Genomic DNA, 12611 nt, shown 5'->3' on the forward strand with positions numbered 1-12611 from the left:
TGTATGGCTCTCTCCTAACAGTCTAAACAGTATGTACGCATCACATATCTTCTCGATATATGTGGCATGTCAATAAAACTTCAGGATGAAGCTGACATTACACCAGATAGTATCACGTTATCCTCGAAAATTATAGTTCTTTTGACTTTATCATTCACTCGGCCGACTCAAGGTTGGCATAGATACGAACTTATATTATAAAAACTATTGGCATAGATTATGACGAACTAGTTTTATAGTAATCATTGACATAGATAATAATGGACTAATATCATAGAAAACATTGGCTTAGATATTAACGAACTTACATTATAGAAAACATTGGCTTAGATATTAACGAACTTACATTATAGAAATCATTGGCATAGATAATAACGAACTTACATTATAGAAACCAATGGCTTAGATAAAAGAGACCTAAAATTATAAAAATCCTTGACAAAAATAATAAATAAGACAGGAATAGTGGATTTGTGGTTACAGTTATCAGATGACACTCTGTGGACGTGAAGACAGGAATAGTGGATTTGTGGTTACAGTTATCAGATGACACTCTGTGGACATGAAGACAGGAAAAGTGGATTTGTGGTTACAGTTATCAGATGACACTCTGTGGACATGAAGACAGGAAAAGTGGATTTGTGATTACAGTTATCAGATGACACTCTGTGGACATGAAGACAGGAAAAGTGGATTTGTGGTTACAGTTATCAGATGACACTCTGTGGACATGAAGACTGGAATAGTGGATTTGTGGTTACAGTTATCAGATGACACTCTGTGGACATGAAGACAGGAATAGTGGATTTGTGGTTACAGTTATCAGATGACACTCTGTGGACATGAAGACAGGAAAAGTGGATTTGTGGTTACAGTTATCAGATGACACTCTGTGGACATGAAGACAGGAAAAGTGGATTTGTGGTTACAGTTATCAGATGACACTCTGTGGACGTGAAGACAGGAATAGTGGATTTGTGGTTACAGTTATCAGATGACACTCTGTGGACATGAAGACAGGAAAAGTGGATTTGTGGTTACAGTTATCAGATGACACTCTGTGGACATGAAGACAGGAAAAGTGGATTTGTGGTTACAGTTATCAGATGACACTCTGTGGACATGAAGACAGGAAAAGTGGATTTGTGGTTACAGTTATCAGATGACACTCAGTGGACATGAAGACAGGAAAAGTGGATTTGTGGTTACAGTTATCAGATGACACTCTGTGGACATGAAGACAGGAAAAGTGGATTTGTGGTTACAGTTATCAGATGACACTCTGTGGACATGAAGACAGGAAAAGTGGATTTGTGGTTACAGTTATCAGATGACACTCTGTGGACATGAAGACAGGAATAGTGGATTTGTGGTTTACAGTTATCAGATGACACTCTGTGGACATGAAGACAGGAATAGTGGTGGATTTGTGGTTACAGTTATCAGATGACACTCTGTGGACATGAAGACAGGAAAAGTGGATTTGTGGTTACAGTTATCAGATGACACTCTGTGGACATGAAGACAGGAAAAGTGGATTTGTGGTTACAGTTATCAGATGACACTCTGTGGACATGAAGACAGGAATAGTGGATTTGTGGTTACAGTTATCAGATGACACTCTGTGGACGTGAAGACAGGAAAAGTGGATTTGTGGTTACAGTTATCAGATGACACTCTGTGGACATGAAGACAGGAATAGTGGATTTGTGGTTACAGTTATCAGATGACACTCTGTGGACGTGAAGACAGGAATAGTGGATTTGTGGTTACAGTTATCAGATGACACTCTGTGGACATGAAGAAGACAGGAAAGTGGATGTGGATTTGTGGTTACAGTTATCAGATGACACTCTGTGGACATGAAGACAGGAAAAGTGGATTTGTGGTTACAGTTATCAGATGACACTCTGTGGACATGAAGACAGGAAAAGTGGATTTGTGGTTACAGTTATCAGATGACACTCTGTGGACATGAAGACAGGAATAGTGGATTTGTGGTTACAGTTATCAGATGACACTCTGTGGACATGAAGACAGGAATAGTGGATTTGTGATTACAGTTAAACACTTCTCGTCTGCTCCTTCGTTGTATTCTAAGAAACGTACCGCACTTGTTCTGATCCATATTTACTTAGGTAAATGCTGAGAGTCAGTATGTAAAACCTCATCTTTCTGATTTTAGTCAACCACATAAATTGTATAAATTCAACAATAATTGTGAACACCGTGTTAAAATGCAAGTGGAACATTGAATGATAACACTGTATAACAATACCACTCATTAGACGCTAATATAGCCACCCAATGACGCCATTTACTAATAGTTTAATGACTTTGGCTGACCCAGGATTCATAACGATAGCAGATGTCAACACAAAATGACAACAACACCAGAATCAATAGAAAGGTTGGCGAACGCGATTCATGTATATTGTGCCTTGAAAGGTTACGTGATCTCATCATTCAACTCCCGTAATTCAATTGTCTTACCGGTCACTGAATACTCCACAAAATGCGATAGATTCCAGTCTCATCGGTCCCAACAACAATAGGAAGCCTTAAACGGTTTGTTATGAAATATACAGTATTATTTGCATTAACGTTTAAACGTTTGATAGTGCAATGTGATTACTATACCTATATATGTATGATATGTAGTTATCCTACACTGATGTGTATTTGGCGTTTGAAGGGAGTCACATTTTGTTCATTGACCACGTCCATAGTGTCCACTAATCTGACACTGAATACATCTTTTGTTATATGGGGACGAAAGGGTAAGCTTTTATCGTCCTCTTGTAGTTCCAGTGTGTCTAATTGGAGTATCCTCTTGTTACAGATTACACATGTCCTCGCTACTGACAAAAGCTATTTTGTTTATAATGTTGAATGTCTCGATCATGTCCGCCCTGTCTGTAGTTACGTGTTGGGATACCGAAAACCAACGTTCAGTCTGGATGCGATAGGTGTTTAGGATTTGTGAGATCACTGTTACTGCCGTATGAATTATTAAAATCATTTTTGTACAACCACCATTCATCTGAAAGTCTATAACTGCACATTTATAGCTACTTTATATACAACTAAGCAAGAATCCGCGCATTATGAACCGTCCAATGTTTTGTACAATACTACCATGAACTATCCAATGTTTTGTACAGTATCACCATGAACCGTCCAATGTTTTGTACAGTACTACCATAAACCGTCCAATGGTGTGTACAGTACTACCATGAACCGTCCAATGTTTTGTACAATACTACCATGAACTATCTTATGTTTTGTACAATACTACCATGAACTATCCAATGTTTTGTACAGTACTACCATGAACTATCCAATGTTTTGTACAGTATCACCATGAACCGTCCAATGTTTTGTACAGTACTACCATGAACCGTCCAATGGTGTGTACAGTACTACCACGAACCGTCCAATGTTTTGTACAGTACTACCATAAACCGTCCAATGGTGTGTACAGTACTACCATGAACCGTCCAATGGTGTGTACAGTACTACCATAAACCGTCCAATGGTGTGTACAGTACTACCATGAACTATCCAATGTTTTGTACAGTATCACCATGAACCGTCCAATGTTTTGTACAGTACCACCATGAACCGTCCAATGTTTTGTACAGTACCACCATGAACTATCCAATGTTTTGTACAGTACCACCATGAACCGTCCAATGTTTTGTACCGTACTACCACGAACCGTCCAATGTTTTGTACAGTACTACCATAAACCGTCCAATGGTGTGTACAGTACTACCATGAACCGTCCAATGGTGTGTACAGTACTACCACGAACCGTCCAATGTTTTGTACAGTATCACCATGAACCGTCCAATGTTTTGTACAGTACTACCATAAACCGTCCAATGGTGTGTACAGTACTACCATGAACCGTCCAATGTTTTGTACAATACTACCATGAACTATCCAATGTTTTTTACAGTATCACCATGAACCGTCCAATGTTTTGTACAGTACTACCATGAACCGTCCAATGGTGTGTACAGTACTACCATGAACCGTCCAATGTTTTGTACAATACTACCATGAACTATCCAATGTTTTGTACAGTATCACCACGAACCGTCCAATGTTTTGTACAGTACTACCATAAACCGTCCAATGGTGTGTACAGTACTACCATGAACCGTCCAATGGTGTGTACAGTACTACCATGAACCCAATGGTGTGTTCAGTACTACCATGAACCGTCCAATGGTGTGTACAGTACTACCATAAACCGTCCAATGGTGTGTACAGTACTACCATGAACCGTCCAATGGTGTGTACACTACTACCATGAACCGTCCAATGTTTTGTACAATACTACCATGAACAGTCCAATGTTTTGTACAATACTACCATGAACAGTCCCGTGTTTTGTACAGTATCACCATGAACCGTCCAATGTTTTGTACAGTACCACCATAAACCGTCCAATGGTGTGTACAGTACTACCACGAACCGTCCAATGTTTTGTACAGTACTACCATAAACCGTCCAATGGTGTGTACAGTACTACCATGAACCGTCCAATGTTTTGTACAATACTACCATGAACTATCCAATGTTTTGTACAGTATCACCATGAACCGTCCAATGTTTTGTACAGTACTACCATAAACCGTCCAATGTTGTGTACAGTACTACCATGAACCGTCCAATGGACGGTTTTGTGATCGGGTGGTGTAGTGGTTAAGCCACTCGCCTTTCACCTAGCCGGCCGGGGTTCGATCCCCGGCACGGACGTGAAAAGGTCAGGGGTCACCTGCCCGATCACGTGGGTTTTCTCCGGGCACTCCGGTTTCCTCCCACACTAAGACCCTCGCGCGCTTACATCCGGGTCATCGAGAGTGATTTACATAAGTTGTATAACTTGTTTCTCAATCGATGTAAAATAAATAAAGTTTATAACCGTCCAATGGTGTGTACAGTACTACCATGAACCCAATGGTGTGTTCAGTACTACCATGAACCGTCCAATGGTGTGTACAGTACTACCATAAACCGTCCAATGGTGTGTACAGTACTACCATGAACCGTCCAATGGTGTGTACACTACTACCATGAACCGTCCAATGTTTTGTACAATACTACCATGAACAGTCCAATGTTTTGTACAATACTACCATGAACAGTCCCGTGTTTTGTACAGTATCACCATGAACCGTCCAATGTTTTGTACAGTACCACCATAAACCGTCCAATGGTGTGTACAGTACTACCACGAACCGTCCAATGTTTTGTACAGTACTACCATAAACCGTCCAATGGTGTGTACAGTACTACCATGAACCGTCCAATGTTTTGTACAGTACTACCATGAACCGTCCAATGTTTTGTACAATACTACCATGAACAGTCCCGTGTTTTGTACAGTATCACCATGAACCGTCCAATGTTTTGTACAGTACTACCATAAACCGTCCAATGGTGTGTACAGTACTACCATGAACCGTCCAATGGTGTGTACAGTACTACCATGAACCGTCCAATGGACGGTTTGTGATCGGGTGGTGTAGTGGTTAAGCCACTCGCCTTTCACCTAGCCGGCCGGGGTTCGATCCCCGGCACGGACGTGAAAAGGTAAGGGGTCACCTGCCCGATCACGTGGGTTTTCTCCGGGCACTCCGGTTTCCTCCCACACTAAGACCCTCGCGTGCTTACATCCGTGTCATCGAGAGTGATTTACATAAGTTGTATAACTTGTTTCTCAATCGATGTAAAATAAATAAAGTTTATAACCGTCCAATGGTGTGTACAGTACTACCATGAACCGTCCAATGGTGTGTACAGTACTACCATAAACCGTCCAATGGTGTGTACAGTACTACCATGAACCGTCCAATGGGAAATGTTTGATCCTAATACCAAAGAAGAAATCGGAAATTAAGATCTCGTCAAAGAGATACAATCTCAATCAGATAACACGACGATCTATTTGATGTCAACCCCGGACATAAAAGGAAAGTTCCAGTACGTGGTTTATCCGGCATCTCATAAAGAACAAAAGAGAGTTTATAGGTGTACCAGAGCTGAGAGTGGTGAAAAGGAGCAATGTAAGCAGTATGTGACGATTTGGTTTGTTGTAGGGATCATACTGAGCCTTAAGAGTACAGATCCCCCGCTCACTACTGTGACAGCTACATACATCGAATACATCAACTTCCAAGCAGTGTCGTAAACGATATGGTGGTACAGCACAATGATGTGAGCGTGGACGAGGAATTTATACAAAGTTTAATTCCCACGCGATGGAAAAGCCGCACCGAAAAATGTCAAGCGAGACTCTCGATGATATGTGACCGTAAGGAGATCACATTGTTGGTTGTCGCGGGAGCGATAAGTAAATACATAATACAGGAACATGGAGGATAATAACGAGGGTATCGGCATCATGGACATACGGAACTGTCTATGTACTCTAAATAAAACATGGAAAAGAGAAACAGAACTTATACAAAAAATCGACCAAATAAGCAAAGCTGTTAGGCGAAAATAATTATTATCAGGGGTCCGCTGTGGCCGAATGGTGAAGGTGTCTCGACAATTACCACACTCCCTCCACCTCTGGGTCGCAAGTTCGAATCCCATGTGGTGCAGATGCCAGGTACTGACCGCTGCTCGGTGTATTTTCTCCGGATACCCCGGCTTTCCTCCACCATCAAACATGGCACGTCCTCAAATGACCCTGGCTGTTGATAGGATGTATAACAACAACAAGCATTATTATCATGAGGTACATGATATTAAAATGACATCCTATGATATTACGTGTAGGATGATGATAAAGCGGTAGATTGAAAACACCTGAACATCTTATATCATACGACTTATCAAACGAACAGCTTCAACTTGTTTCGAATTGGTGTAGGTTGAATGGACATAAGCTTGTTTTCCAAATCGACTTTGATGATGATACATAAACTGGTCTACAACCTTATATTGAAAAAGAGGCGATACATTATAAAGGTAAACTGTTAATTCATATTTAATCCCACAGAAACCTTTCATTACATCGGTAATGAAGCTGACGGTGACAACAATTAACCTATAGACAATGTAGAAACTCTTATCCATTAACGAGATGATAATGAAGTATATTTCCAAAAGACATCTACAAGAGTCCATCAATCGCAGCCTCCAAAAACATAGACATTCCTACAGCAACACATTGTGTACAAGAAACGAAGTTCTTAAGTAAAGACGTTAACAGTTAAGCCCAATATAAACCAACCAGCCAACAGCCTATCTGGTCACACTGATAGCAAGTGTAGTGAGCCCAATATAAACCAACCAGCCAACAGCCTATCTGATAGCAAGTGTAGAGGTAAAAACAGGCAGAACTTTATTGCGGGAGGCAGGTGGATGCCATCACAACTTATTTTCAATCATCATTAAACTCGTCAAACAAATCTGTATATTGTCATCTATCTGCACCTCTGTGGACTTTTATTAGAATGACATTGTACACACAAGGCTGTAGAATTAACTTGTTGAAAATGTATTAAACCTATAAAGGACACAAAATAAGATAAAAGAGATTTTATGCTTTTTATACAAACATCTGTTTACATGTAAAATGTTGCAAATATTAGAAAATATCTGGTTACAGAATCATGCTTTCAGTTTTTCTTCAAATGCTTTGAGCAAATATCCATTGTCGAGGACATTTTGTTGAAAATGTAGCAGTTTTATTCATCAAAATGGTCATAATGATGATGATGAGGATGATCAAATGCAAGTCAATAGGTCATGTGTACATTAAAGTGAAAAACGCCTAAACTGCATGTACTTTACGCATTTACAACTCAGCAAGTGCTACGAATTAATTAAATATAAGAAAGTCCTGTTACAGACTCATGCTGTCAGTGTTTCTTCAAATACAGAAATTCACCTAGAACGATAGACATTAATACCTGATGTTGTTTTCCTTGTCGTTGGAGGAGTTTGTTGTGACCACGTATTGAAATTGTATGGCAATATTATTCATCAAACTTTAACTCTAGAGGACACAGCTATTACGATGATGATCAAATGTTATCAGGTCATGTAAACAATAAAGAAGTGTGAATAAATGTTGTAAATATCCTATTTACAGGAGTTTACATATAATTGATGTAATTGTCAGCACCTGTTTAATCTATGTCAGAAACTGATTTATCAATGTCCTGTTTATACACGACCAGAGAAAGGACTGACTGGTAGCGCTGATCTTGACCTATCTGAACTGAACAGTATCTTTATCTTTCTGAACCTTCTTTACTTTGAAATCAACACTTAGAGGAGATACTGATATGAGAACAGCAGTTTTTTGCCTTCTTTCGCTTTATTATAATCCATTACATATGTAAAATACCTCCTAAACTTATTGTTATTGTCCGCAACTGATTCTTTATATCATCATTAGTTATGACTTCATGAAAAGCTATATTGGAAAAATGAAAAAAAATGAAACACAATTTGTGCTTAAGAAAAAAATACCATGATCGAAAATTGTCATTCCTAGAAATGTAATCTATGTAAAATGTAAAATATTGTGGCCTTTCAGTTGCTAGCACATATGTATATGACAGACTGCCAGGGGCGACTCTCCGATCAAACGTAAACAGTATATGGGGATTTAGTCGATTACTGGTCGTATTAAGAATTCGGCGTCTTAATGCTCCCCCATGTGGTACAAGAAGCGAAATTAGAGTACTCTTTTCAGCAAAGGTATGTTACAAGTGATGTAAACCATCATTACTTCACTGAAAAGAAAGCAGATCAGATTTACTTATTGGTTTGTCCAGCAATTATGACGACTTTGACTTGTTTCCAATGGCAAATATATTCTTTACTAGTTAGCTGGAATTTGTAGTTCGATTGCGTACGTATTTTACCTCTTTGTTAAATAACTTTGTTTATGGCTATAAATGAAAGTTCAACACCGCCACTTTCTTACTAATTTGATGACAGTTATGATAAAAGGTAGTGAAATATGTTCGTCGCGGAATTCTAGCTGAAATCGATTTCATGCTGATTATTTAAAAATTGAAAATTAAAAGCTATACCTACTTTGAAGATGTACGATGCAAAACTTGCTGGCGTACAGCGCGTACTACTACTAGACTACCCACATTGTGTAAATTATGGCTTTCTAAACACCTTTGTCTTTACCTGTGTCCTTTCCACAATACCGGCGATATTTGAACCCAATTCAATGTTTTATGTGTTTTTGTGAGTAAATGCATTTTGTATCCAGATTTCGATTTTTCGCTACTTTTATGATGATAACAAACAGTTCCCATGGGAAACAGGCAGATCTTTAACGGGAAGCTGCGTAAAGGTCACATCGAATAAGTACATCGGAGAACTTGTGTGTTTTTTCAAAAGGATATGTAGAATTTGGTAGAGGACTGTTTTGTTTCTATCGATCACATTATTTGAGATATAATTGAATTTCAATTCAATGGCATCATAGAATGAAGTATTATAATAATATTGACATTTCTAAGGTTAGCCCTAGGCCTAACCCTCTTTGCGATATTAGACTTTTCGGAAGCCAATATACCCTGTAAGTTCTGCTGTCATCCCCAAATTATTTATATTTTACTGCTCTTAGATTTGACAAAAAAAAGTTTTATTAATGTTTTAATGTGTGTTTGTACCGTTAAGACATATGACGTAGCCTATGGTGTCAATGATTACAACACACATCCAAGCATGTTTAATAAAGAAAATGTTTGTGTTTTTTTAGGTTCGGTTCGGACCGTTGGTAATGATTTATATTGCAGGACACAAAAACGAAGAATTCAAGTGGAATTTGCTTTTCTCTTGTATTTCTTTCTCATATATCAAACATATGTGGCACATTACATAGAAATAAAATGAAAGTTCACTCGTATTGGTAATCCAATATGTAGACACCGAATTAGTTGTCCGTAGATGGCGATCCACCTTATAAAAGTTCAGAATTGGAATAATGTTCACACACAGTTCACTATCTGGTAATCCAAGAAATATCCGTAGTGACCGCCTTGAAGGTTGGAAATCCAACTGATGTTCATACATCAGGCATGGGTTTTTTTTTTATAATAAAATGACCATTGTCCAATAGGTAAACCCGGATGTAATCAAGATTAATAGCATAAAGATATTATCACAATTAAACGACTTGACAATATATCGACAGTTTGATATGAAATATATCTACTTAAGCTTATCAATGACACCATTGCCTCAAGGAAGTTTATAAACACTTTGACATGTGAATACTATATGTAATTGGTGGTCACTCCACAAAAGTAAGACCACAATGCCTTAGGGTAGATTTTAAACTTGTCAACACATCTATAGGTAAAATATACAATTATATAACAACAAAGAACATCTCAAATTTCTCTATGACACATGCATCACACCGCTGTCAGACTCTACGGCAATCAGTATCAACAAGGTGTTTGTATTACACCAGCCGTTAACATGGCGCTCTGTAGGGAGCCCCGACCTCTCCGTATGACGTGGATATTTAATCAAAAATGTAGCTCAAACATCATCTGATTAATTTCCTGTCAGTTCATGTCAAACCTGATTCTTCATATTACCCCTTAAGGGCCTATTAATTGACTCTAATGTGCGTAATATATCATATCGAACGAATCTGAAAATGATTACTGTTAAAATATTCTAAACTAAAAGTTTTTGTGTATTGTACATGTATTTAAGATAAACCACATTCAATTGTCTTTGGTAAATGTCGCTTTTAGCAAATACATGACTCTAGCAAGGACAAAGATATAAGTTTAAAGTGTATGATCAACATTTTTGTCTGGTAAATATATCATATGTATGGTGAACTAACGTTTTCATAAGCACATTCCAACCTCGTTTCAGTGCATGAACTAGCAATCATTTGCTAGCGGGTTTTTCAATGCCTTACATTCGTGACAGAAAACAAAAGACAAGATTTCTGTGTTGGTCTTTTGTAAGATCTCAATCGATACAGTGGCGTCACTAAAACATCACCCTGAAGGTAAAGTAATTATGGATTAACGTGTAATTTCTACAAATTGGTGTAACTCCAGTTGGTTTCTGACTCCCTTCAGTGAAAGGCTAATGTGTTCTTCAGGCCATATATGTTAAGTGAATAGAGTTACTACCAAATAACAATGATTTATTATATCAAATATAATCAAAAGCTTATCGTTATAATTTTGGAAAACTTTCAAATACTCAAATAAAACTTAGATGTGTTTAAGCTTTACAGTTATGAAATTAAAACCTTTACCATAAAATCACCACAATTATGCTATGACGTCGTCATGACTACCATTTATTTACTTCACAGCAGACCCAATAAAGGATAAAACAGAAATTCACTCATCACACTACAAATAGGGCAATAACAGATTCCATATTTTGTTACAATTTTACCGTCTACTAGAGACCTTCACCAATAAATGAAGAGGAGATGCCTTCTGCCCCTGTAATCACTCCCATGATATAAGGCCTGTATAGCAACCTTTATATTCGCCACATTTTCTACATTGCTAGTTTTCGATATATGTATTGATAATCAATTTTAGTCTCGATACATGTATGTCAGAATCTGAAAACTTGACGTCTTATTACTTATTAACGATTGGTGATGTTATGGTCCATATTGATTGATGAATATCCGATAGCCCCAATATGGCATGGACTAGCGCCGCGTGATCGGTGACCGGCCTCGGTCCTGTCACCCGACGGGTACAAATCGAGTTGGCCTCTACTCCCTGGTGCCCACCTCGAGCATGTTAATTCCTGTGCCGAAGCTCTAATGAGGCCGTGGCAATGTTAACCTCATACCAAGGGAGGTTTATTGGTGTCGGATGGCACTCTGGTCACATCACCGTGCATATCAGTAGTCAAATCATGTACGACTTATTGTATAGTACTGTACCACGACGACAGGTCAAAGATTATCGTCTAGTATCACAGATATTATCAATATAAAATATCATGAACGTGGATTTCCATCTTAGTGGTGCATAATTAGCCCTGGTCATGAGTGAGACTGAAAAGCGGTTGAGTTTAAGTAGAATCGATAGATTAGATAAGTAATAAAACTGGACTGACATTTTTACTGCATTTTATTGTGTGCAAGCAAAAATTAAAACTTCGAGACAAGTTTCATATGAAATGATAACACGAATTTAAGTCAACGTCAATATTTGTTGAAATAATCGAGTGGAGGCCGCCATTTTGTACCGACATCCTCGAATCCTGATGTCATTGTTTACTGACACAATAATTAATTCACAGCCAATAATATTAGCTTCAGGTCATATTACACTAGTGATATACATATATTAAAAAATATGAAATGGACGAAATAATTGGATATTGAGCAGATTATGTGATAAAAACATTTTGCGCTTTTAATATCAAACCATGTTATATCGTGAAGGAATTAAGTTTCCTCATTCACTTGGCTGCTGCTCTTTCCATTGCATGTCTATAAAGCGGCTATGTTCTGTCTTGTAATGTCTTCTTTTCACTTCCCTATTCTTTCCGATGCGTTAAGCGTTTGTCCCAATAAGCCAGGCCATTGGATGGTTGCCGGTACT

This window comes from Argopecten irradians, chromosome 10 (assembly GCF_041381155.1).
Source record: "Argopecten irradians isolate NY chromosome 10, Ai_NY, whole genome shotgun sequence".
Classification (NCBI taxonomy): domain Eukaryota; kingdom Metazoa; phylum Mollusca; class Bivalvia; order Pectinida; family Pectinidae; genus Argopecten; species Argopecten irradians.